Source organism: Protopterus annectens, chromosome 10.part0, assembly GCF_019279795.1.
Source record: "Protopterus annectens isolate FY-2018-M chromosome 10.part0, PAN1.0, whole genome shotgun sequence".
In the NCBI taxonomy this organism is placed as follows: domain Eukaryota; kingdom Metazoa; phylum Chordata; order Ceratodontiformes; family Protopteridae; genus Protopterus; species Protopterus annectens.
The window spans coordinates 280,148,806-280,176,209 of record NC_056744.1 but is presented as its reverse complement, the minus strand read 5'-3'; positions in this window follow the sequence as shown (position 1 = coordinate 280,176,209).

Genomic DNA, 27,404 nt, shown 5'->3' with positions numbered 1-27,404 from the left:
GAAAGTGGTGAAAAAGGGGTCACCAAGAGGGTAGGACAGTAGGGAAACAAGCTCGGGTTTTGCAGGAGGGATGTAGGTAAGGCCCATAGCTGCCCATTTCTTCGTCAGCAACAGCTGTGCATATGTTTGTAATTTGGTGTGACATTTGAAACCTTCCACCCCTGAGAGAGGTGTAAGGACAACAATAATACTTGTTGTACAGCCAATTGTAATTGACAGTTTCCATGTCCAGCAGACATGTATGCAAAATGGGCAGCTATGTATGGGGCGTAATTTTTTTGTGGGTACAGAGTGCCCTTTTTTTTTTTTTTTTTTTTTCAGGTGAGAGTGGTATGTCAGGTACAGGAAGTTGGTATAGCTGGGGAGGTAGGTTGGGTAGGTTAACAGACAAGACAAACAAGATGCATACAGGGGAGGTGTATGACACATGTGGGGGGGTTACACAATTGATGGGGACAGATGTTTGGATATCTCGAGCCCATGAGCCCACAGATGGCAACAGTAGAACTGAGATCCCCACCCATGGGCAGTTGCCACTGTGCCTTCACTGCCCAGGACAGGGCTGTGCTGGGGGCTGTGTAGGCCGGGCAGCAGGCACGCCTGTGAGTTGTGCCACCCGTGCCTCAAGCTGGAGTAGGGGCCCAAGCGCAGCGTGCCGGATCTCCCTACGCACCACAGTCCGGACACTACGGAGGGTGAGTGGATGTTCTCCACCAGCCACGCTTGCAGAGGGGGGACGAGCCCCATTCCCTGCAGCGCCTCCACCCGCAGGTGGCACAGGGCCACCGGAGGAGGGTTCGGCCTGGGCACTACTGCCAGGTGCACTCGCCAGCTGAGGTGGGAGAGGTGGGTCCGCTGGAACCCGCCTTCCCTGTCGTCCTATGTTGTGCATTATGTTATGACAGTTTGGGTTAGTAATGTACAATACCATTCACAATTAGTTGTAACAGCATGCATTAGTATTCCCATTAACCAAACACCCATATATTCAAGCCATTGAACAGCAAGCATAACACATGCATAATCTGAACAGCAATACACAATCCAACAACATGCAGGGTTGATTGTTGGCAACAGGCCATCAGGTTTGGTTGTATGAACAGGGCAGATGCATCAACGTACATGCAAATATGTATGAACCAACAGGACAAATGTCCAGGGGTGTTAATTGTGATTGCACATACAAATTTCACGTGGAATGGATTATATGTGGTTATAGGGTAGGGTGAAGAAATATTTAATTAACACCTTCAAATACCAATACATATGCTGTACATTTCTACTAGCTGCAGATATATACACACTACAGTTCTGCCTACAGTTTCCTATGTGATAACTACTTCAGGTTGGTGATAGGAATGTTATTGCTACATCAATATACATTTCATTTTTATTCATACACATTCATATCTGGCTCTGTTCAGCTACATCATCCTGCTACATTTGCTTTATATAGCTATAGACAACTGTGGATGTTTGGTATTTCAGACAACCATACTATCTGCATATTGCAGACTGAGAGCAACATATCCAGATTTTGGGACACACATTCCAGCTGCAGTACTGTTTTCAACACATGTTGCTGTTTGGTTCTGCCTGTCACATTCATTTCATTCTGTACTGACTGCAGTATACTTTATTCAGGAGTTATTACTACTTTATTGGCAGATTCATACCTCTTTCTCACACTCTCTCACTTGTTTTATTTTTACAATTCAGGATGGTACTTAATTCTAGGCTTTATTGACATGTTTTACCTGTAGTTATAACAATCCTTTCCAACAGTCTCACTTATGTCATGTTTCTGAATTTCAACAGGGATATATTTCACACGTGTTTTACTCAGCTTCTAGAGCTGTACTTTTCAGCCTGCTGCAGGTTATGTACTATTATATTACAGGTGGGACATCTTTATTTCAGACTTGTTTCATTTTTATGTTTGGATTACAGGCTGCATCACACTTTTGTAATCAAGCAATACTTGCAAACCCTCTTACACTGTTACTTGCACATTTTATTAATTAGTGACTACACTGCACTCTTTTGCTAACTGTCATACTTATATATTTATTTACAGTTACAGGGAGAGAATTACTGACCTGCCTGGTGGCGCAACCACACCAGCCTATCGCCATAGGCTCGATGGTTCGCAGAACGGACACCTGCAGCTGTAATATAAATAAAGTAATATTGGAATACACATCTCCATAATATCAGCTAGGTTAATTTCTTACATAAATAATTACATGTAACTTACTCAGTAGTGGGGCGTTGGGCATTTGCCGGGCCTCCTGGATCCAACGGTTCAGTTGGTCCTGCTTCTGTCTCTTCAGGTCCGCATGGTGGTGACGGACCTGCTCACCAGTCCTTGGTATTCCTGTAGCACTGGTGAGATCATGTGCCAACCGGTCCCACGCCTCAGCCCTATATGCTCCCCACAGGACCTGGCCCTGCATGAGTTGGGCCTCATGATTATGGACGAGGAGCCAAACCATATATTTGGGCTCCTCAACGCCCCACCTCTGTGCTTGGAAGCAACTACCCTCTCCTACACCTGACATCCTGGCTGCAAGTCGGTTCTACAATCGGTTATGCTGTGTATTCCCGCCTATGGGGCTTATATATGCCATTTTTCCTGCACTTATATGTGATTGGCCATTTTGGAATTGTATCAGCTTCACAAAACCTGCTTTGTCATGCTCCTCTTTCTATTCATTCCTATATATATATGCTATTACTGCATTTCTAAGTGCAACTGTCATGACTTAGTGGTTCAGTACTTTGACTATGGTGCATGGTATTCTGGGTTCAAACCTGGCCATTGCTTTTTATATTTTATGACTGTCTACACAGGCTAGGAGGTGTGTCTCTGTAAAGGCAGTTTTGATACAGCTTGCTCAAAGTTGCCCGTTGGTTAGCTTGTTGGCGTGGTGTGCAGCTCCACGCAAACGGATCACGCTGGTTTACACGTGGTTTGGCTGTCAGCACGCATATTACTCTCAACTCAGCTACGGGCACACAGTTTCAGCATGTTAAAATGCTGCTCAATCCCGGGCACTCATTTTACACCTATTAAACCACTGCTCACCTACGGGCACTCATTTTACACCTGTTGGAACACTGCTCACCTACGGGCACTCATTTTAAACCTGTTAAAACACTGCTCATCTACAGGCAGATATACTCAACTTGTTAGACTGTAGCTCAGCTATAGGCACATCTGACATTTTTTTTTTTTATTATTATCTCACATTTCTTCAAAATACATGGCCCATTTCATTACATTTTACATAAAATATAATTTTATATGTGTACATATATGTCAGGGACTTGTTTCATGCTTATTTCACTAAAAATAAAAATTGATGCTGTGGGGGCTCGAACCATGAATGCCTCCTCTTCAGCCGACATCTCTACCGCTACGCTATTGCTTCCTGGCTTACTTTGCATATTTAGTTCTTATATGCTTTTCCACTGACTGCTAACTGTGGCTAAGAGCCGGGCACGCCCGCGCAAACGAGCACACTCACGGGCAAACATCTTTACAACTTATAAAAAAAAATATAAGATGTTCATTTATACATTTTATGTTCATAGTCTGTGGGGCCATGTGTTGTGTTGTGTTTATTCACATTTCCACGGACTCTGTCGTGGGCATTTACTTTCGGGACTTTTACTCTTCTGGGGACGTGTCCGTTTGCAGGGCTCGCCCTATGGACACGCCCCCTACTGTCTTACACAGACCGTGTTAGCCTTAGGTGTGATTCAGCATGCCCTCATGCATATGTATGACATGCTGACATCACACCGTTTAACTGCAGCCTCCGTGTAAGCCTTGTAACTCTTACACGGAGGCTTCGTGAATCCTGCCCTATATCTAGACACTAGAATATAACTCATCTGCCTCAGGTGACAAAATGTTGGCAAATATTAAGGGAAGACAAGATGGCTAAGAGGAAAGGCAAGGAGTCCATATTCTTAAGTAAATGGGAATCTTGCATCTATTTATTTGCTCACAAATTTCAGTAGATGACATGGTAATGATTCTTATTAAATCTAGGGACCTAATAGTTATATAGTAGGTTACCATTAATGACTCAGGTCCCAATAGATTTTAGCCTTTTTATGTATCAATGTAAAGTTGCAATTTATTGAGTGCAAAAGATAGTAACCAAAGGTAAACCTTTTCTAACAGTTATACTTGTTTCAGATAGGTTTGTTTTTTTTATTATTTCATGTGTCATAAGAGGAACTTTGTTACATCCACCCACCCATCCATCCATCCATCCATCCATCCATCCATCCATCCATCCATCCATCCACAACTCTTTTTTCCCATTTTGCACATGGGGTCAGGGGTGTCACTTCAACAATGCCAATCTTCTAGAGCTAAGTATTACACCAGCAGATGGCTAGCCCTATCACAGTAGTTCTTCCACACCGCACACTCACATGTACACTCACAACTATGGCCAATTTAGAATGTGCCGTCCACCTACTGCATATCCTTGGAATTTGGGAGAAACTGGAGCATCCAGAGGGTACCCATACGAACACAAAGAGGACATGCAGACTCTACAAAGAAGGCATCCCAGCCAAGAACTGAACCGAGGAACCTCTTGCTATGAGGCAACAACACTATCCACTGTTTATGCTGTCAATATATTTGTTAGATATGTAGATAAACATTGTATTGCTGCTATTTTATTTTACTATGTTGAATACAATTACATTTTCATAATTGATACTATTGATACCATTTAGTCTGTTCAAGTTATAATCCTATCTTAGATAGCATTACTAATTCATAAGAAGATAGTGTAATCTATGCATACTAACAGGATTGCATGATGTTTATATAACTTCATGCTGCTCATTTTACTTGTTGTAATTCTATACATTAATAAATACATTTATATAAAACATAAAAAAGGGTGACATATATATTTTTACTAATATATTATTCTTTAAATATTTATCAGTAGAAATTCCTTGACAGACTTAGCAGCAATTTTGTAGATTTTGCCAATTATTCAGAATGAGTTGATCAACTGTTATTTTAATTTCATTTTGCAAATTCATTCAGGATCTCTGTTGACATCTTTGGCTTATTGAATGCTTCTCCACAGAAGCTATAAGGCCTCTGTTTCTGTGAGCAGTGAGAAGTGATCTGTTTGTGAGGATGTGTATTGTACTTCTGTCCTAGTATATGGGAGATGTGTAATACTTGTGTTGTTAATTTTCTAATTCATCTGACATCACTACCTTGTTGAATACTTCTCCATAGCAGCTATAAAGTCACTGCTTTTATAAGTAGTTGTGAGCATATGATACAAGGACACTAAGATGCCCATCAGCAGATCTTAACATGATGAGGATGATTAGAGGGGACAGCAGGCTACTGGTGGTGAGATACTCGAGGTTTTACTTAAACTACATAAAAGACCCATTACAGCACAAATCTTTTTTTAATCTTTTGCAGTACACTTTATAATTGTTAATTTGGATAATATTCAACCTTCTAAAGTTGTTAGGGCTTCTGAGCATTCAACACAATTACCTGAAGTACAACAGTCAATGCATTCCAATAACCTGATGTGTTTTGAATATGTATGATTTAATGCACTTACATTTACAATTTGAAGTACTGTAGGTATAGATAATTAGGACTTCCCTAACACAAGTAGTGAGGGCTAGAGAGTGCCTGATACCAGTCATTAACAACTTGAAGTACTCCTTATACAGAAGATTAAGGATTCTGTACAAGACATTAAGAGAGATGAGACTAGTCATTTTAGTAGCAATTCCAAAGTATTGTAGGCATCCAAGTTTGGTTAAATTTTCTGAACAGTATCCTAGAGTTACTGATATCTAAGCATATTAATCCATTTCCAAAGCTTTAAGCAACATATACTGAATAAATATTAATAGTGGTAACTGTAGCACAGAAACATTTGAGTATTTTAGTGAGCAAATTATTTTACAGGTGCAGGGTACTGTGTGTACATTCTGTGAAAATGTTGGCAGGATATTTACTTCATGTTACATAGATACCTGTAAATCATGGAGAAGGATTTTAAGGAGGTAAACACACTATACTTTTAAAACCTGTGCAGCTGATGAGTAATATGTGTCAGAACCTTTATTTTTTTTCTGGAATTGTAGTATTATTGTAACTAGATGTGCATGTGGAAATGTGAAGTATTATAAACCAGAATACTGCTGTCATTAAATATTTAAATTATCTAGGTACTGCATTAATATTAATTTGAGTTGCAAGCTGGTACACAAAAAGAGCAATCAAAAACAGATCAATAATTAGACACCTACCAGGAAATAAATAATATAATAGAGTAGACTATTGTTGTAAATAAAGCAGATTAGCCTATACCATTACATAAGGCAGGTGTTGCTGCAAAAGTTTTAAAGGAAAAGTGAAAGTTAGTTCAAAGGAATAAACTAAAACCAAAAACTAAAAATTTTCAAGTTGAACTAATTCATATTTGGACACAGTAATCCATCCATCCATCCTCAAGCCCTTTCTCCCATTTTTGTACATGGGATTGGGGTGTCACTTCAGCAGTGACAATCATCTCAAGCCAAGGTTTACACCACCAGGTGGCTAGCCCTGCCAAGTTAGTTCATCCATAATACTCACTTGCGCCTACAGCCAATTTAGAGTGCCCAATCCACCTACTGTATGTCTTTGGAATGTGGGAGGAAACCAGAACACAAAGAGGAAGCCCACACATTCACATGCACACTCACACCTATGGCCAATTTAGAATAATGTGCAGTTCACCTACTGCATGTCCTTGGACTGTGGGAGAAACTGCAGCACCCAAAGTGTACCCATTTGAACACAGGGAGGACATGCAGACTCTGCACGGAAGGCACCCCAGCTGAAAATCAAACCAGAGAACCTCTTGCTGTGAGGCAACAACACTAACCATTGCACCACAGCAGCCACCATTTGGACACAGTAATGATAGTTAAAAATAAAGGCAAAAGGAAGATGGTAGTACTCAGGAGAGGAAAAAAACGAAATTAACAAATCATCTTTTTGGACCCTACTTCACTGGGATGGGAACACCATTGAGGCAGGACTGGACTTATCTTCTAGTCAGAACCTGGCATAACTTGTACCTGTATATTCCTTTTTACCATGATATTGTGCAAACCTGGAGTTAAATATGACTGGGGGTATGGGGATGCAGCCCCCATATGGGTGGGAAGTGGGGCTCATCCCTGCCAAAAACATTTTTGATTTGTTTTTTTTAAATTTGCATGCAACTAAATCATTGCCCAGTATATGCTTGGCAATGTGTTAACATATTGTGATTAATGATATGATTGTCAACATTTCGTTCTTTCAGTTATTTACAGTAGACCATATACATGTCTGTATCTATCTATTGACATAAAAAAGGCAATAGATATAGCAATAGATAGATATAGATGCATATAAAAACATTATACAAACAAGATTGGTTGCACTTCATGTCAAGGAAAGCAAAAGGTACCTTTAAATCCACTAGGGCAGAATATGAAAAACACATTGCAAAGAAAAAAAGGAGAACAAGAGTTAATATATATAGTGGCACAGTGAGTGTAACTATGTCTTGTGTATGAATACAAAAAGGAGATGTGCCAAGTTAACATAATGATAATATCAACAGATTATAACACTCTACTGCACATTATATAACATGGATACCTTTTTCTCAAATATTTTTATTAAGATTACAAAAATATAGCAATTCATAACAAGAAAAAAGAGACACAAATTTGAACAGATTAACCACACAAATGGAAATACTTCCTAACAATAAATTCAAATAAAATAAAACTATTTACAAAGGTGTCTACTTGAACAGAAACAATTATTAGTCATTCAAAATATAATTCAAAATATAATTCTGTTTCATACCATGTTACAGTCAATTTTCTCAAGTATCTCTATAACATTTAACCAGGAGTTGTGGTATAAAATGATTCTACCAGTTCTCATCTTGATTGTAGATAATTCCAGTAAAGAAACATTAAGTGCAATATTACAGAAGTCTTTAAACAAAGGAGAAGTCTCACTCTTCCAGCTCATAGTAATTACGTTATGTGCTATAGCCAATAAAGTCCATAAAAGTGAATATTTTGATCTGGGGACACATTTAGGTATTGGAAAAGTAAACAAAATCAAAGATTTAGTTAATTGAAAATTGTCATTAAAAACAGTTTGCAGAAAAAAAATTAAATTTTCCCAAAATGTTTTAAGCAATTTACAGTCATAAAACATATGCTGCCAATTTGCTTTCAATTTTAATTTACATTTCCAACACCCAGTATCTTGCTTAAACATTAATTCCATTTTATGAGGAGTACTAAAGGTTCTATGTATAAATTTGCAAGAAAACAGCTTCCATTGCAATGAAAGAGATGTTTTCTTTTAAGGAATTAGTATTAGCGTTTTATCATTTTCACTAGGAGGATAATTATTTATTTATCTGTAATAATCCAAAGAATTATCTTTATAATACAATTTTGTATTTTTGATTACTTAATATATTTTAGATGTGTACCCTTTTCCTAGTAGTGTTTGGTTTCCTATTATAATCATAAATTCTATAAATTTGGGGACAGTATCCTTGATAGTTATATGCATTTAGTTTACAAATAATATATTGCCTTAAAATTTGCATTACTAGCCACATAGCACTACTTATATCATATTTGCTCATAATGTATTTCAGAGAGGAAACTTTTCCAGAATCCATTAATTGATGCCAATATATTATTTTTTTCCCCAAAATATAGTTATTTTAGAGACATCAAAGGTGTTAATGTTATTTTGAGTAGAAGCTATAGGGTAGAATAGAGATGACCACGCTCTAAATTCTGGGATTTTTTTCAGATAATTTTTAAATATATTAAATGTATTAGTTATATATTCGAAACATATATGTTTATTTTTATTCCCCAAAATATATTCCCTTAAAAGCCAATGCAAGTTACTGTATAATATTTTGCTAAATTGAACTGGTAATGAGTGATCTAATTTCAACCAAATAAGTTCTTGTATTTGTTTCCCCTCCAGAATAAGAAGAATTTAACGATAACATTATTGTCTCAGTAATGGATGATAATGCATATGTTTCGATATCTGGAAGGCCAATTCAACCTGATGTTTTCGATGATGATTTAATGCTATTCTAGGTTTATTGGGGTACCATAAAAAGTTTAACATTAGTTTAATGTACTGTTGTAGATATCCTTTAGAAAGAGGATGAGAAATAGCTTTTATAAGATATAATACTTTTGGAAAAATAATCATTTTGATTAAAAAAAATATTTTCCATTGTTAAAAAAATTCCATCTGTCCATAAATGTTTTATTTTATTTAAAATATTAATATAACTAATTATTGTTTCATTAATATCATTTGATAATATAATCCCTAGATACTTAATTTTATTATCTAGAACTATATATTTAGAGAACTTCTTATCCATGTTTTTCTTATTACAATTTATAATTAATATCATTAAATTTAAAGTCAGAAATCTTTTGGAAGAGTTCCATTGTCTCTAATAAAGCTTGTAATGAGCTGCCATAATCATTCAGCATTAATAAACTATCATCTGCAAACAAGTAAATTTTAGAATTTAAATGACTACTAAAGTGTATTCCTTTGATGATTGCATTATATCTGATATAATTCATAAATGGTTCTATCACTAGAGCAAATAACAATGGAAACAATGGGCAACATTGCTTAGCACCTTAAAAAATTGCAACTGGCCTAGATGGATACAATCCAGTCTTTATAAAAGCTAAATAATTAACTTTATAAAATCTTGTGAAAAAAATATATTCTTCCAAGACCAACAGCAAATAATCCTAGTTAACTGAATCAAAGGCACTATTTATGTCTAGACTTACTAGTGTCAAACTTCCTTTTGTAATTTTAACATATTCAATTATTGTAAGTACTCTTTTAATACTATCATATGTGTTTTTATTCATTATAAAACCAGTTTGATCTTTATCAATAAGCAAAGGTAGAAAATGTTTAATTCTGTTAGCATGTATTGCCATAAAAATCTTATAATCAACACTTAATAGGGATATTGGTCTATAAGATGAGCATTCTTTAGCATCTTTGTCCAACTTTAAAACTGGAGAAATTAATGTGTATTTCCATGAGAGGGGAATATTTTTTTGCTTCTTAACTAATGTATGCTCCTAACCATATTGACAAAGCTTCCTTAGGTAATAGTTTATATATCTCTGAAATAATACCCTCAATTCCAGGTGCATTGTTTAATTTTAATTTGTTAATTTGAAATTTCAGCTCCAACATTAAAATTGGCTTATCTTTTAGTTTACGGGACCATATAAATTAATTGAATTAAAGTGTATTCTATAGGCATCTACAATAACCTCTAAATCTGAAACATTTTTCCTAATTCCAGGAATATAAACTTCTTTTATCTGGTTGAATTTAATAATCATCTTCATTCTATTTGCTAATCTATGTTGATTTTTAGGATTCATAGAATAAGAACTCATTTTAATCTTCTCTAAATTAATCATAGTTTTATGATGTAATGTCTCTAAATATTTTTTATTCATCTCATCAAGTTATTTTGCTAAATTTTCATTACCTTTTTGGATATCTAATTTTAGTTTATAAAGTTTCATCTGTAAATCTAATAATTCTTTACTCCATTGTTTCTTCTTATTAATATACCATGATAGAACGTTACCATAGATATGATTTTAAAGAATCCCACACATGTATCTCAGATATATTCTCATTTAAATTTATATTTATAAAGGATTGAATTTCCTTGTTATAAAATTCCTAAAAATATTTCATTTTAGTTATATATGATAGAATTCTACTAATAGAAGCACTTTGTTTTGTATTCATTTTCATTTCAAATGTAATTGTATTATGATCAGATAGAGGCCATGTGACAACCTTAAATTTATCTAATTTTCCAGTTAAATCACTTGAAATATACAGTCTATCTTTCCTAGACTGGGTACCATGTTGATGTGAATAATGTGTAAAAAAATAATGAATTTGCCTCTGTGAATTCATTTATGTCCTTAATATTAAGTATATCTATGAAGTCTATTAATGTCTTAGATGATGCTGGTTTCCCTACATTTATTTATTGTGTTAGTATCACAATCATTAAATATACAATTAAAATCAATCACCAGCTAAAATTATACTTACTTTAGAATGCTGTATAATCTCCTTAAACTGTTGCCGGTCCACTTTATCTCCTAACTCAGGAATCCAATAAAGATTAGTCAAAGTGTATACTTTCCCATTTATTTCCAAAGATACTGCACCAAACATCCCAGATCTATCATTGTATAAATTTATGATTTTAGGCATTAATACAGAGTTCTTCCATAAAATTGCAGCATCTCTTTTTTTTATAATGTGAGCTATCAAGTACTGAATAGCTATTAGCATTATTCTATTAATGTATTCTTGTAATAAATGCATCTCTTGTAAAAATACAACTTGAGGATTAAACATTCTTAGATATTTGCTTAAACTTCCCCTTTTACAACTGTCATTCAAATCATTAACATTGATAGAAATACACTTCGTATATAATGTATCAGTAGAAGCATAGTTAGCCATACGTGCTTAACAGTATAGGGAAAATGTGACTTAAAATGATTGTATTTATCAATCAAGCTGAAGTTATTACTATTCATAAACACCATATTATAAGCAGTTAAATATTGAAATATTAAATATTTAAATAAAAAGTAAACCATACAATTTCTGAGGTTTAAGACCTCACGTTTGAATAACATTTCTATTCAAGTGTTCCCTCTAAAGTCTCTTCCCAAGACAAACCTCTTCTCTATTTATTTGAGAATTAACTTTATGCAGAAGGTTACTTATTAAACAGATATTAATTACTGAGTTATATATACGTCTTATTATTCCATATTTATGTCTCAAGAATTTGTAATTGAAAATAATTGTACCTAATATTGATCTATTTACTACAATTGCTTTTAATACTTAAACAATCAATATTTTTTAAAGCAAGTGTTGTAACCATTTTTAAATCATATATAACACAACTATAGAAATATATTAAAAATGTGCACTTATAATCTTGCATATAACTAATTGAAATGATATGGGTTTGCATTTTTGTATGTATGTATGTATGAAATGATGTAAGTTCAAACAAAAATAAGCCAGCATATCTTTACTAAGTAATAACATATATCCCATTCAATTGTCAAGAACCATATTACTAACAACTTTAAACATCCCTGCAATAAAAGGTAAATGAACCAATGAAGTAAAACCTAAAAAGCTTGAATCATGAAACCAAGCGGTATAATTTCCATTGATATTATTCAGTTTGAAAAATATTACTTGCGCATATATTATGAAACAGAATACGGATTAACTGCTCAAGCAGCACTTTCACCTGAAATAGCAAAATATCCAAGATGTAATTTTGTTTATTAAGTAGTAACCTAAAGTGGTTACCAAAAAACATTTGTTTAAATTGAAAATATGCTTCATTTCAGACATGAGTCATAGTCCAGTTTTGATATTTATGTGAGAGAGATTTAACCATTAATAATTAACCTGTCATTTAATGAGGTTCTGGTGAATAAAAGTCCCACCTCCACAATTAATTTAACATTGTAGGAATGAATTGAATAAGCTATAGAGATGTTAGGAAGAAAGTAATGCACTTTATAAAAAAAATATGAATCTGTCATGTACAAATGAAACCCCACCCCTCTCTGTCTATCTCTGCCATTTAGACATGAGATGATGTGTTAGTAATCCATATCCTACCTATAAAATGTCTCTATAAGTACAAGTATTTGTGTCTGAAGAGCCATACATCTGTAAGATGTAACAGCATGTTAAATCCTACTTGTAAAACATCTCTATATATACCTAGTTTTATAGGTGAGTACTAGGTTAACTCCTCTTCTGTGCCATTTTAAGTCTAATCTGTTTCTCGCAAAGATAAGAATCAAACTCTGTATCTGTGAAGTATAGACCTTCATCGTTATGTCACCCCCCAATTCATAAACAGATGTAAATTTGTGAAATGTGATAAGGATCTCTATCCTGCCATTGAAACAACTATACAAATGGGTAGCTATATCTTTCTGTGGCTGTTATGACTCCAGGAGACCTTTCTACCCCTAAAGCATCAGTATGTGTGCAAATAATGATTTCTACAGGAAATAAAGCAAGTTCACAGAGTAACCTTAAATATCAATATAAATGTTGATATTTCTGTTTGTAAAATGGGCTAGTGTGATATATTTTTTACCCAAAATTTTACAAAAGATAAGTACCTGCTAGTACTTGGATCGGGAATAGACTTCTGTACTTCATATATCATTACTGATATATACACATTTTTATTTGAAAGGTAACAACAATCTATCTTAATGTAACTAAAATATATCACAAAGTAAAAGTGAAGGACCACTGTGATTCACATCTTATTCTCATATATCATAAAACATATACATTTAATGCTGTTTATGTTCTGAGTAAAAGATTGATTTTATATTTCCATGTACCTCAGAAACTTAACATTTAGTATTATGCACCTTACATGTCACTAGCGGTACAGTTCCAAGTATCAGTAAATGACTGCTAGCTGTTTGTATCCTTTATGACTCTAGTTACTAGCATTATTTATTAAGTGTTGTTCACCAATATTTCAGCAACAGTCATCAGAATTAAGAGAGATCGAGAGAGAGAGAGAGAAAACCAAAATTTGAGTCAGACTCAAGGGCATGCCTGAACATCAAAGACAGTTGAGAAATATATATTTTAGCCAGGGAGCATAACTTTCAATTTTCTAGCCCTTTGCAAAATATCCAAACCCATAATCCACATCTCTAACTTGTACACAGAACCATAACCTTCCAGCAATTACTTAACAAGACTCTAATGTGTGAAGTCAATACTTAATAGCAGATATCCTTCTCTCAGATTTAATATCCTTTATAATATCTGCATGAATACAAAATCTACTGAATCACCAACTCTCTCAGCCACAAAACCAAAAAAAGTCTCTACCTTTGAACTCCCATCCTTCCTCCAGTCATAGCTTCATCAAAATATATTTTTTTTGCTTCATATGGTATTAAAAAACAGGTATCACTTTAAATAGAGTTATAACAGGATTGGCTGTTTAACCTTTGATCCTGAACTTGACGTTATTACTCTGCTATTCTGTTTACCTCTTGACAGTCCACACATTCAGAAGAGAGCCCATGAGCCAAAGAAAACACAAAGAAGAAAGGAAAAAAAAAACCCTTCCAGCTCACAACCTTGGTGGGAAACGCAGAGATAATCCAAGTAAAACACAATCCAAAATGGCTTCTAGTATAGCTTGAGCTTAACTTTAGTTTTTGAAAAGAAAACCAATTCATTTGCAGTATCCAAGCAAGGGAAACTGATCCACACAAAACACCTTCCAAAGTGCAACACTCCACAGACAAGAAACACCATCCAAGCTGTCACCTCCACAGTACCTTCATAACTTTAATCATATAAGAAATTAAAGAAATAAAACAAAAAAACTTATGTCTCCTGTGACTCCACTCAAGCAGTGAACAGATATTATAAGTATTCAACACATAAGCAGACATAACCAGACATCAAACAACCCAAAAAAATCACTATATCACCAATATAATACTAAATGAAAATTCCATCTAGCAAAACATAACACTCATTCATAGTAAAGACATGCACAGCCATGAAACCCAATCAGAAAAGTGGAAACATTTTTGAAATTTACTTATCAGTAATAGAATGTTTCCAAAAATTAGCTAAGTGAATATTAATTCTGTTTATAATGTTATAAAAATGATATAGAAAGATAAATAATTTTACCTTACTTTTGTGTATATGCATACATATTTTCTTGTCTGCATCAGTTATAGTTTTTTGTTGTAAAATATCAACTGTTGCCAAGTATATACAAATATAAGCCAATTAGACCAAAGAGAAAAGCAAAAATAATAGACATTTATTTGTCTTTTAATTTCTTCTTCTTGTCAGTAGTTTTCCATCCATTCTTTTCTGCTTGTCTTTTCAACTAACTGTTGCTCCATTCCATTTATTCTATTTGTTCCAAAATTTTGTTTGATTTTATGAAGGATATAGCTGATCCCAGTGTTTCAAAGGTGTTATTACCTTCTGCAAGAAAAACTTTAAGTCTAGCTGGAAATAATAAGTGCACTTTAAACTGTCTTGTCTTCAGTTCTTTTATCAGAAGGAACTTTTTTCTTTTCGAAATCACTAATGAGGCATAGTCATTGTCACACCTTACTGCATTCTCATTTACTTTAATCGGTGAATTTGACAAAACAGTTTTTAAAACCAGTTCCTTATCTTGGCAGGAAAAAATCTCACAATTATGGATCTCAATTTGTATTTACTTTTTTGATGATGAAGAGACCACAAGAGATCTGTGAGCTCTTTCAATGCCATATGATAAAGACGCTGGTAATTTTAAAGTGTTAGGGAGCCAAGAAGTGAGGAAATTAACCATACGGTCTCCTATTTTTGTCAGGTGATCCAGAATTGGTTATATTGTTCCATCTAGATCTATTTTCAAGATCATCTATTTTATTTAGTAAAGAAGTAATGTGTATTCTTAAAGGAATATTCCACATTAACAAATCTAATCCTTATGTTATGACCTGATGAACAAATGACACTACCCCCAAATCATATATCTGGTCCTTGTAAAGGCTTTCAATAGGCTTCCCCATAACAGTATTGCCCATGCCATGAACAGACAAGGTATTAATACATATATAATCCAAAGGGTGCAGAATTGGTTAACTAATAGAATGCAAAGGGTTATGGTACTAGGAGAATGTTTTGGAAATATGTAAGTATGTGCAGGAGGTTTCACATGGATCACTTTTGGACTCTGTACTATCTAATATACTGCTTGCTTCCTTTCAGTTTACTAAGTATTGCTGGAAATCATAATACATTGAAGCTGTCTTTGCTTCTAGGGATGACATAGCATTAAATGACTACTTGTTGGAAGTTGTGACTTCAGCATGAGATACAGTAGTGTGATTCAGCATGAATAAATACAGATATTTGTTTTTTGGAAACATGCTGTTAATGACATAGTATTAATAAATAAGGATGAGTTAAAGCAACTAACACATTTCAAGGATGTTAGACTAACAACAAATGATAAATCATCTTTTTGATGAACACATGCTATGCATAAAAACAGAGCCTTAAAGCAATTAGGCTTATTATTTAAATGTATGTTATTAAAAGACTTGAGTACACTGGTGGAAATTTATAAAACCTTGATTAGACCACGTTTTGGAGTATAATTCACCTTTCTGCATTTATAATCAAAGATAAGTATATTTCCTGGAACTGATCCGGAGCTAATTCACAAAATTAAATTCATCAATAAGGTATATTTGGTGAAATCAGAAAGGTTGAAATTCACGGCCCTATATAGCACTGCTTACAGACAGATATGCAGTAAACTATGCTGAGGATAGTGGTCTTATGTATTCAAACATTGCTGAGTATAGCCATTCATAGCAATGATGGAACATACAGACATAGCGATGAACTTCCAAAAGATACAGGTATATTTCCCAAATTATGCCAAGGCTTTAGAACATGCTCCATAGTGCATGAAAGAATGACAGATGATATTAGAAAAGCTAAGGTAAAGCAGGATTCTGTGGTAGGAATAGGCAAATTTGAGCACAAAATAAAGGAGTTTTTTTTTCAATGGCCGCATGGCCTGAACACAAGTAATCAGGACCTATGAGCTAATAATTGCCATTTTTTTTTGAAAAAAAAACTCTAAATTCTAGGTCCAGGTATATCCCTCAATACCTCGTGTATAACTGCCAACTAACCTATCATTCAATATTTCTAGTAGTCATTTGTGATTGAAATGTCATATACGAAAGCCACCTTAGCAATATTCTCAGAATCTGTAGCCAGTTTCATACTTGTAAATGCTTACTAACCTTCTGTGCCAGTGGATTTGGTCTTCTAATTACATACTTTTTTCTATCCTTCCTTTGCCAACAGATCACCTCACACAGTGTCCTTTTAATGTAGCAGATACTGTATTAAGCACAACAATGACAGTTAAAATTTCAGGCAAACAGAATTATGTGCAAAGGGAGAGATGAATCAGGTACATTTGACAAACAGGAAGAAATGATATATGAATCATGTTATCTGTTTTACTTCACACTACTGAGGCTGTATAAAAGGAAATGAAACATAAATGACTTGAAAATAACTTGATATTTAGCTATGGCTGCCCTTACAGGAATGAAGGATAACACCACTGCAGACTGTGACAAAAATATTGTGTTAACATCTGCAGTAGCAATACTAATGATTTGTAGAACTGATACTGTCGAAACACAAGTTCTGCTTTTAGCAACCTATTCAAATTCTCTAAGGAATTTGTAGCCTGCTATTTAGTATAAGATGTCATGATTATTCTTATAAAATGTAGCTCAGACTTTTGAACAGTTAAAATAAAACTTGTCCTACTGAATCTTTTGAAAATGCCTGCTGATAATTTCAAGGCACAATGTATAATGCATCAACAAACGTGGTTATATTATAAATCATTTTGTCTTGTTTCCATCTACAACTATTTGAGTCCCTAACTATGTTTTGCCCATTCCATTTGTTTTATTTTAGTGTGCTACTTTTTTAGTGTAGTTGTCATTCATGTTTACTGGTCAGTAAGGAGGCTATGTATTTCAGGTTTAGACTTATCTCTACAAAATGTCTGACTGGATGGAAGTAACCGTGTCATTTAGTACAACAGTTCCATTCACTTTCTCAAAAGCAGTACAGATTCTGGTTTATTGTGTTTAGTCACATTTAAATAGCCCCAAGTTTAAATTAAATCAGAGAAATCTGAGCACATTTTGTAAACAATAATCTACATTTGTGCACATTATTCAGAGAATGAATGCATTTAGCAGCTGCTACATTTCACACCTCTCGCCCCATTGGGTCTTTAGATTATCTCTTCCCTTTATTAAATTCAGACTTAAGGAATTATTTTAATAAGTCATTACCACTAAACATGAAACATAATACTGTGTCAGCTTAGCAGAGAGACATTAGGGATTAACTAAATTTACCACAATTAAGAACTGAATGTGTCTGTCAAAGAGAAGATAATTTACCATATGCCCTTCTGCTTGAATCCAAAATAAAATTGCACTGTGTAGCCTACCATTACAGCCCAGACAGATAAGAAGTGAAATTAATGCTCAAAGCAGTGTCTGAAGCAAAATACAGTTTCTTGTCAATTATTAAAATGACTGTTGTTTACTGCTTCATTGTATTTTCTATAATCCAACTACCATCCTTCACTTCAACAAGGTGTTAAAAACAGAATTTAATTTGATTTGACTACTGTATGAAAATGCAACTCTAAGAATATCTTTCAAGTTTAGGACTAGTCCACATACAATTTCAAAAGTCAGTTAAGAAATGGTATAACCAAACAGATCAATCCCCAAATGCTCTAAATATAAATGAAGAGCTGAAGATGCATAAAACTACAATCCAGATACTCAAATATACCTAAATACATTGACCTACACGTTAGAGACTTTCATGTAATTGCACCACCAAGCAGCATTTTCCAAAGGGCAAGCACCAGCGCACTCCACTATGTGGAAAGAATTGGCTGTATACCCTCTTATAGATGCATAGGTAATTACTAGGCTAACAACCCCTGGAGGCTTTTTTAAGCCTAGCCATGCTTCTCAAATGTATACGTCAAGTTTTGATGCCCTAGTGTTATTTTAAGAGGTGTGTGTGTGTGTGTGTGTGTGTGTGTGTGTGTGTGTGTGTGTGTGTGTGTGTGTGTGTGTGTGTGTGTGTGTGTGTGTGTGTGTGTGTGTGTGTGTGTGTGTGTGTGTGTGTATATATATATATATATATATATATATATATATGTATATATGTATATATATATATATATATATATATATATATACATATATATATATATATATATATAGCTTGATCACTGCAAATTAAAGAAAGAGTAATCATAAGAAAAATTGTCTCCCTACACAGCACTGTGAACTCCATGTGCATAAAATGAATATTGGCCTCTTTGGCCATTCCATCTCAAAATTTTGGAATAACCTACTCTGCTACCTTACCTCCATTACTTCCATCAATCAATTTAAAAAATCCCTGAAGTCTCACTTTAGGAACATCTGGCTATGCTCCTCCCGGGATAAACAATAAATCAACAACCTGTCTTCATGTAATAGACATCACTCCCATAACCTAAAAATCCTGACGAACATTTTTGATTCCAAATACATAGAACCAGATAGGTAAACTTAATGTCCTTAGAGTCAGAGGATGTAGTACCACCACAAACTAACAGACATCCTGGCCTCACTATCTTATACTACCCATTCAATATACTTCTATACTATTCCAATTGTTCTCCAGTTCTACTTTATACTAATTGCACAACCTACAGGAAACCATGTACTCTGTTCATTCTTCCATGTACTATTGCATTTCTTCCTCATTTTCTATGCGCTATGTACATCTAATATTACATCTTACATTGATTTTTATTTTAAGCAAAAACTATACCAAAATGCTATATATTGTCATATGGATTTATGATGTTATATAAATATTATGTTATGTATTTGTGAAGCTTTTCTCCCCAGGCCGCCACTGAAAAAGGACATGTGTCCACTCAGACTTTCCTGGTAAACAAATGTAAAATAAAAATAAAATAAATAAATAATATAATATAATATACCTGGAGTGCCCACACATCGCTCCAAAAGTAACAAACAAATAACAATGAAATGATGCACTCAGCAATCACATCAAACAATGAAAACAAAAATAAAATGATATCCAGCAGTGGAAGGGAATACTGTATGAAACACGGATATCAACAACAGCAAACTATGACTTAACTACAAGGTCAAATGATTTCCCAGTCTACCAACAGTTTATTTCTTATAAACCTTCTCAGAAATTATTTTTATATGTATCTATCTTCTAGGAAGGTGCATTGAGATCCTTTACTATTTCTAAAATAGCTATCTCAACCTACTTTCACCTAAGGCTATAGCCATTCAGTTCTTGTAATCTGTAATTAATAAAAAAAATGGGTAGCATACTAACAGACTGACACAATTTGACCTTATTCCATTTGCATAAGTTTTAAGAGGTCCTTCAAAGTTCACCCATGTGAATTTTCGTTTTAGCCATACTGTTTATTAGGGATACATTCATAAAGTTGAATATCCTCAATTGTGATACCCCAAAGATCATCTCAAAAAGGTTGATAATCCAAACAATGAAAATAAAAACCAAATTAAGAAAACAAGCTCTGTGCAGAGGGTCATGCCACCCCGCATCCCTAAACCCTACCAGGATAATTATATATATCAAATATAGGATCACACCACAGTGAGAAAGGGCAAAAAATGAGTTTCTGCTCTACTGCAATCTCAGGTAACTGCTTGACCTAATATGAGTTTCAACCTTTTTGGGTTGATCTTTTGGTTGTTGCTGTAGAGGGCATTCAGCCACATTAATGACTCCAGTTTATTCAAGTCTATATCACAATTCAGGTTGGCAAACCTTGTACATACCTTCAGCAAATGGAATTATTTTGTAATTATTTTAATTCCATTGTGTTTATCCATAAGCATGCAAATTAACTCATATTTTACTTTGAAACTATTATGTTTCCCTATGTATTAGAAAAGCTGTATATCTATTTATCTGAAGCCTTATATTTTGTACCCATTATAACATTTGTTTTATGTCTGTCACATGCATTCTTGTACTCTTTTAATGCTGTTGTCCTTAGGACTTTGTTTTATATTGTCCATTAAACATTTTGTGATGTAATATTGTCTTTTGTGAGCTGTCCACCTTTTTTGGGGTGTTCCCTTGTTCTTATGTATCACTTTTGATATATGGTATCAAGCGTTATCTGCATTATCTGGACTATACGGTTTCCACTGATGTACTAAACATTATTTAGTGCCTACCATTTCTTCAAATTTATATATTGTCATATTTTATTCTCTATATGTCTTTTGGTACAGAATATGATCCATTTTTTTGCAGTCTTTTCATTTGCCTTTGCCCTGTTTGTCTATGCCCTTCTGATAATGACGGCTTCAGAGAGTCATCCATTTCTCCTAATTGCATCATACTGGTTCTACACATAAAGAGATAATACATACTTCCATGAGTCCTGCTGCTCTCTCATGATGCCTACTTATGTTTATGTCATTGTCATCTACAGATACTTCCTCGTTTGTTGTTTCCAGTAATACCCCTCCAGCTGTGCACTCATTTCCTGCTTTTATGCATCAGTCTAAATTTGTTGCACTAAGTTGACAATCCTTAAATTATTTCTTCAGTCTTAACTAGTGGCTTCTCTCTCTTTATATATCTTATGTACCACATATGTTGTGTATATATAAAATCTGCAAAAAGGTTGAAATTTCCCAGTAAACTTCATAAAAAGAATGATCCTTTTCTTGACATATTTTTTACCCTACTGAGATGGATTCACTTATTACTACCATGTGTGACCTGTTGCTATGCCAAAATCATATACCAACTATTACCTTAGAATACACTACAGGCCTTTTTTGCTTCTTCAGTGATTTATTATATCATGTCATATGCTTAGCTAACGTCTAGATAAGGAACTTGCGCATTTCCGTTCAGAGCCAGTACCTTTGTTACCTGCTCAAAGAAATTAATTACGTTTATTTGACATTACCTTCTTTAAGAATCCATGCCGTCTTGGACCTGTACCAAACAGGCTTCTAGAAAATCTAAAATTATTTTCCTGCATCTATGCTTAGATTATTTGAGGCAAAAATCACAGTGCATTTAATAAGTTAATTCTCCGTTCATTACTAGAATTTGGTGTCCTTCTTGCAGTACTCCAACTTACTTATGCACCCACATGTTGATGAGTCCCAGAATACCCTCTACCTTTACTTATGATTAGGACCTTGAAATGCTTAAACTCATCATGCTGAGGCATCCACTCCTTCTTGCCTAGTGCAAAATCCATGTAGCACTCCTGCAGTGGATACTTAACTGTTAGATGAAGCATTATTTCCAGTACCCTGAGGTAGGCTTTGCAAGGGCGTCTGGAAAGCATGATCCCTCCTTAACTGTAGCACAATTTCCTCTTCCCTTTTTTTTTTTTGGAAATGGGAACTATTACCCCAATTTTCTTATTAAAAGGTGCTGGTCTCTTCTTTCCATGCAGCAATGAAATTGCATGTTACCATAACTCTCTAACAATGCCAAATCCTTCTGCATTTCCAACCACATTTCATCTATTCCAGTAGCTCTGCCACAGCAAAGCTTTTTACTTAATCACTGCAGTGACTTATTTTACAGAAAGGGATCTAATCCCACCAGCTATGTCTGGCAGTATTTTCTTAGGGGAGAACATGTCCACTGGTATCAGGAATTTCACAAAGTTCCATTTACCTATGCACAGTGACCAGTTGAGTTCAGCTAGCAATCACCTTCTGTCACTATGGAAACATAATTCAGAACATAACAAATATTAATATATGAGACTGTACACTTAATGTTGCAACGACTGTGGTCTGGATAAGAGCATGGTTGCAAAGTTTATAAAATAAATAACTGTGATTCTATATATTTTTATTAATGGTGCCTATCTTCGTCACCTTCTTTTTTAACTCTAGCACCAAACATCTCTATTTATTCAGCTCTTTTATACCAGATTTCTATGTATTATGCCATGTTTCAACTACCCTTTTTGGAGACCAAAATAATTCTGCAATTAGTTATAAAATGCTGCTAATTATTCTCTCACATCTTGCATTCATTTCATTTTTGGCAGGCAATTGGATGGAGCACAGAACTTCTCTCCTCTAATGTGGGTAATAATTAAACTCTTTACCTTTGCATCCATCATTTTATTCTTAAATTGCTCTATTCACCCCTAGAAATCATACTTTGAATTCCACTGATTTACTTCATGAATGACTTTAATGAGACAAAAGGTTACGTATTTCAGTTTCATGTTGATTCTTTTAATTCAGAAATCATTCATAGATGTTGCAGGTGTCAATTCAAAAAGAGCAAGTGAGTATTTTACATTTACATGAAATAAAAAAGTGCGAGTATGCAAACAAAATAGAAATAGAATAAATTAATGTTTAAACACAAAAGGAGAAAGCAGCTTACACTTAGGAATATTATATATATTTTGACCTAATTAAAATCGAATCATACTGTATCTGGTTCCCGCTTTTATACTGCATGAACCAGGAAATTATATGTGCATTTGCTGAGAAGGCAACATATATGTTTATATTTTCTCTTTGAGCACAATGCAACAGCATACAGTTTCCTGCCCTGAATATATTAGTAACAAACTCTTTGCGAGTTAAAATATGCACCAGAATAAATGGTAGCCTTTTTTGGCCTCCCAGTGAGTAGTAATATGAAGATGTAAAAAAAAATAAAAACATAAAATGGATTTATTCAAACTTGTTGACAGGTTTAGAGCCATGCCAATGGTAAATGCCCACAAACTACATTGCTAGTAGTCATATGTTATTGACATGATTATTCAATTTGTATTAATATGCTTTATTCAGAGCTGTTTGTTGTTTAGAATCATTTCATTCATAATTGTCAGGTTTGCCACCAGCTAGCAGCTGCATTTTTCATTCTGCAAATTACAAATTTGAGTCTCTTGTTTATGAATATTTGTCATACTGCAAATACAACAACCACTATAGGCTGATGGATATGTAGTTGTTAATACATGTTTGGGATACATGATAGCTCAAAACCAATGGAAAAAATTTAAGCTGTTGAACTTTGTTGGAATGTATCATGATTTTTTTTTGTCTGAGCTAAGGAAGTAAAACGCACTATGTACTCCTCATCTGAAGGCTAATTTAATAATTTGTGAATGATTTATATCAGACACTGAATCATTCTAAGTAGCCTACATGACTGTGGGTTGTGAAAGATACCAAGCACGATATTTTCCTCTACATCAAAAACTTTGTTATGGAGTTATTTGCTGCTGATGCTGTCAGTTAGGATGCCTGGTGCCCCCCTTAGCTTCTCACACATTCTTAGTATTAAAGGTGAAAGGAGGTCAGTGGTGGTACCAGCCCCTCCCCTTCACAAAAGAAATTTACAAAAGTATAGTGCCTGAACTGTATCCAAATCTTTCAAATATGGTGGAAAGTTAAAGAAACTTCATATTTTTACATATACAAAGTACATTAGTTTAGCAGCAAACCTTTACCTCTCCATTTAGTAATAGTATGCAGGATTTGGAATTAACAAATTATAAAAATTGCAATAAAACTAATAACACTATGAAGCAGAATTCCATGCATACAACTCTACTTTGTGAATCAACTATAAATGACAACAAAAAATGTTTTGAATTTTAGTTGTTACTTCAGAAGAAAAAGAAAAAAAAAAGTTCTTGATTTATTAAGATCCGCAAGTCTCACAATCAGTCCATCAATTTTCAGTGGGTACTTCCAATTACAATTATACCACCACCAGAGAAAACTAAGATGCTTTTTCCCATTCACCAACATAGCCGGCCTTAGGCATAGGCCAACTAGGCAGTCATCTAGGGTGCTCCTCTAGCAGGAGAGCTTTTCCAGTAATCTGGATGGTGTTGGTAGTCCAGGATGGGGGCACAGGGTGGTATTGGGGGGCACTGTGGAGTCCTTTTGCCTAGGGAGCCAGTTGACCAAAGGCCAGTCCTGTTCACCAATGCAATTTTTAATCACATTTGTTATTTATATTGAGTGGGCATAACTCATCCTTGTATTCTTAAAGAAAGTGCATCCAGATGTTTTTTTCATAGACTTTCATTCTCTGCTATTTGTCAACCATCAACCTCATTCTGGCCAACAAAATCATTCATTCACCATCACTTAGTCAAGATTTGGCTTGTAGAAGCCATCAGTTAAATGACAGCCATCACTGACAGTTTGCATTTTCTGACTTTTTCTACAAGCCTAACTGTGTACACATGGCTAGGCATAATGAAGAGGTGCATTATGGGACATATGCAGAGAACTCCCTGGAATTCTGCAAGGTGCACATCCTCCAAGCTGCCATGCTTCTGTCTTTGTAGCATGAGTGGTAATGTCTCCAATCTCCTCCATGGAGATCTACTGCCCAGTGTACTAATGAGTGCACATGAGCCCCTCCAAACCGCCCCAAGAGAGGAGATAAGATAATGTCCCTTCACTCTTCCTCTTCTCTGACTGGATCTTCCAGTGTTGAAGTCACTAATCAAACTCTGGTCACCTGGTCACAGTAAGATATCCACCTCGCTGCACCCTGGAGCCAGCACAAAGAAAAGTTACACCTCTGCAGTATGAATCACAAATGCCAAATTATATAAAATAATTTTTTCTTGGATGACAGGGCCTCCTCAATCACCATTGCATCGGATTATTGCTGCAAATTTCAAAAATATTAATTCTAATACTGCTCCATCATACCAGCAGGATATATGATATTACTTATACATTAGGATCATTATGGCTTTCTTAATGTTAGGTCTACTTGAGAGTAGGGCAAAAAAACAAGAATAAACTTATGATGGTTGAAAGACCAGGTGGAGTGCAAGTTAGAAAACAACAGGGTAGGTGGAAAATATTTTAAATATGTCTGGGAAGGATGTTTAGAATAATTGATTTAATACACTATACTTGTGATCTATGGCATCATTTAAAGGTTCCTTTGTACCTCTGGCATTTATTGTGATAGATGGCATATATAAACATATTGCCAAGTAATAAATGTAGGAATATTGCTGAGGCTATTTAGTAAAATGCCTATGCCAATTTAATTTGTGGCATTCATGCTAAAATCCAGTATGGGATATTAATAACTCCTGTTTTGCTAACTATTTGCATAGATGTTGTAAGCAGCTGATGAAACTTTTGTGAATGATAATCTTTTATATGTTTTATTTATTTATTTTTTTAATCTGCCAGAAATATTAATGTTACCATGTAAAACTAGTCTGGCAGCTTTAAGTTCTGAGCAGCAGAATGTATGAGGAGTTTCCAAAGTGTATTTCATTTCATATACATCAAGGCCCCCTCCAAAGTTTTCACTTAACCTCTGTAAACAGTTCCTATTATTTCTTCCCATTCCACAATTTTAGATTGTTGACTGTCAATCTTGCCTGAAGAATGATACGACTTTCACCAAACTAGCAGCACCATCACTTATTTTTGTTATTCTGCCCTTTCTGTTAACAGTACAATCAGAAACATAAAATTCACTGGCTTTGATTAAAGTCTTGAGACAGATTTTGGTGAATGCCAGAGTGTAAGGTCATAGGCTGTGCAATTAGACCTACATTTCTGATGTTTTATTAAAAAGGGATATTCGAGATTAATAGGGCACAGTGGAGCAGGGCTGGTATGCAATAACCTCGTGTACAAAGACCATAACAATATATAATACCATGGACCCTTACAGTGCAGCACATAAAACCATAACAATACATAATGCCATGGACCCTTATAGTGCAACACATAAAACCATAACAATACATAATGATATGGACCCTTATAGTGCAGCACATAAAACCATAACAATACATAATGATATGGACCGGACCCTTACAGTGCAGCAAATAAGTCTTGTTCCATTGTGTAAGCATGTCACTTTATAAATGGAGTATATTTTGAAAAACACTCTTCTCCTTACTGTACATGATTCAAGAAGCCATCAACATTAATCAATGGACAGTGACTGAGTAGCTACCAGTGGATGTGCTTCTAAATGCAGTGATCTGCCTTCTTTGCTACTGTGTTTCTCAAAAGATTGTGCTGAGCAATGTACTAGTAAAGTTTAAACAAAATCTTTCTGAAATAACTTAATTACCTGAAAAGAAATCCCTACAGGCAAAAGAGCTCCCTATAATGCAGGTAAACCTATTAACTCACAGCTCACACTAATGTTTCCTTGTGCCACACAGTGATGCTGGCCCTATAATGAGGTAAACCTATTAACTCACAGCTCACACTAATGTTTCCTTGTGCCACACAGTGATGCTGGAGAGTAATCACCAATAATAGCTCACACTGCAGCAGATCCTGTCATGAGCAATGATGTGCCACATATTTTTATGAATCACTATTGCCCATGACTACTGGAGACAGTGTACAAAGTCCTATGTAAGGACTGAGAACTCTGATATACAACAGTGGGACCTATGCCCACTGTATGTTGCTGAGAGCTCTGATACACA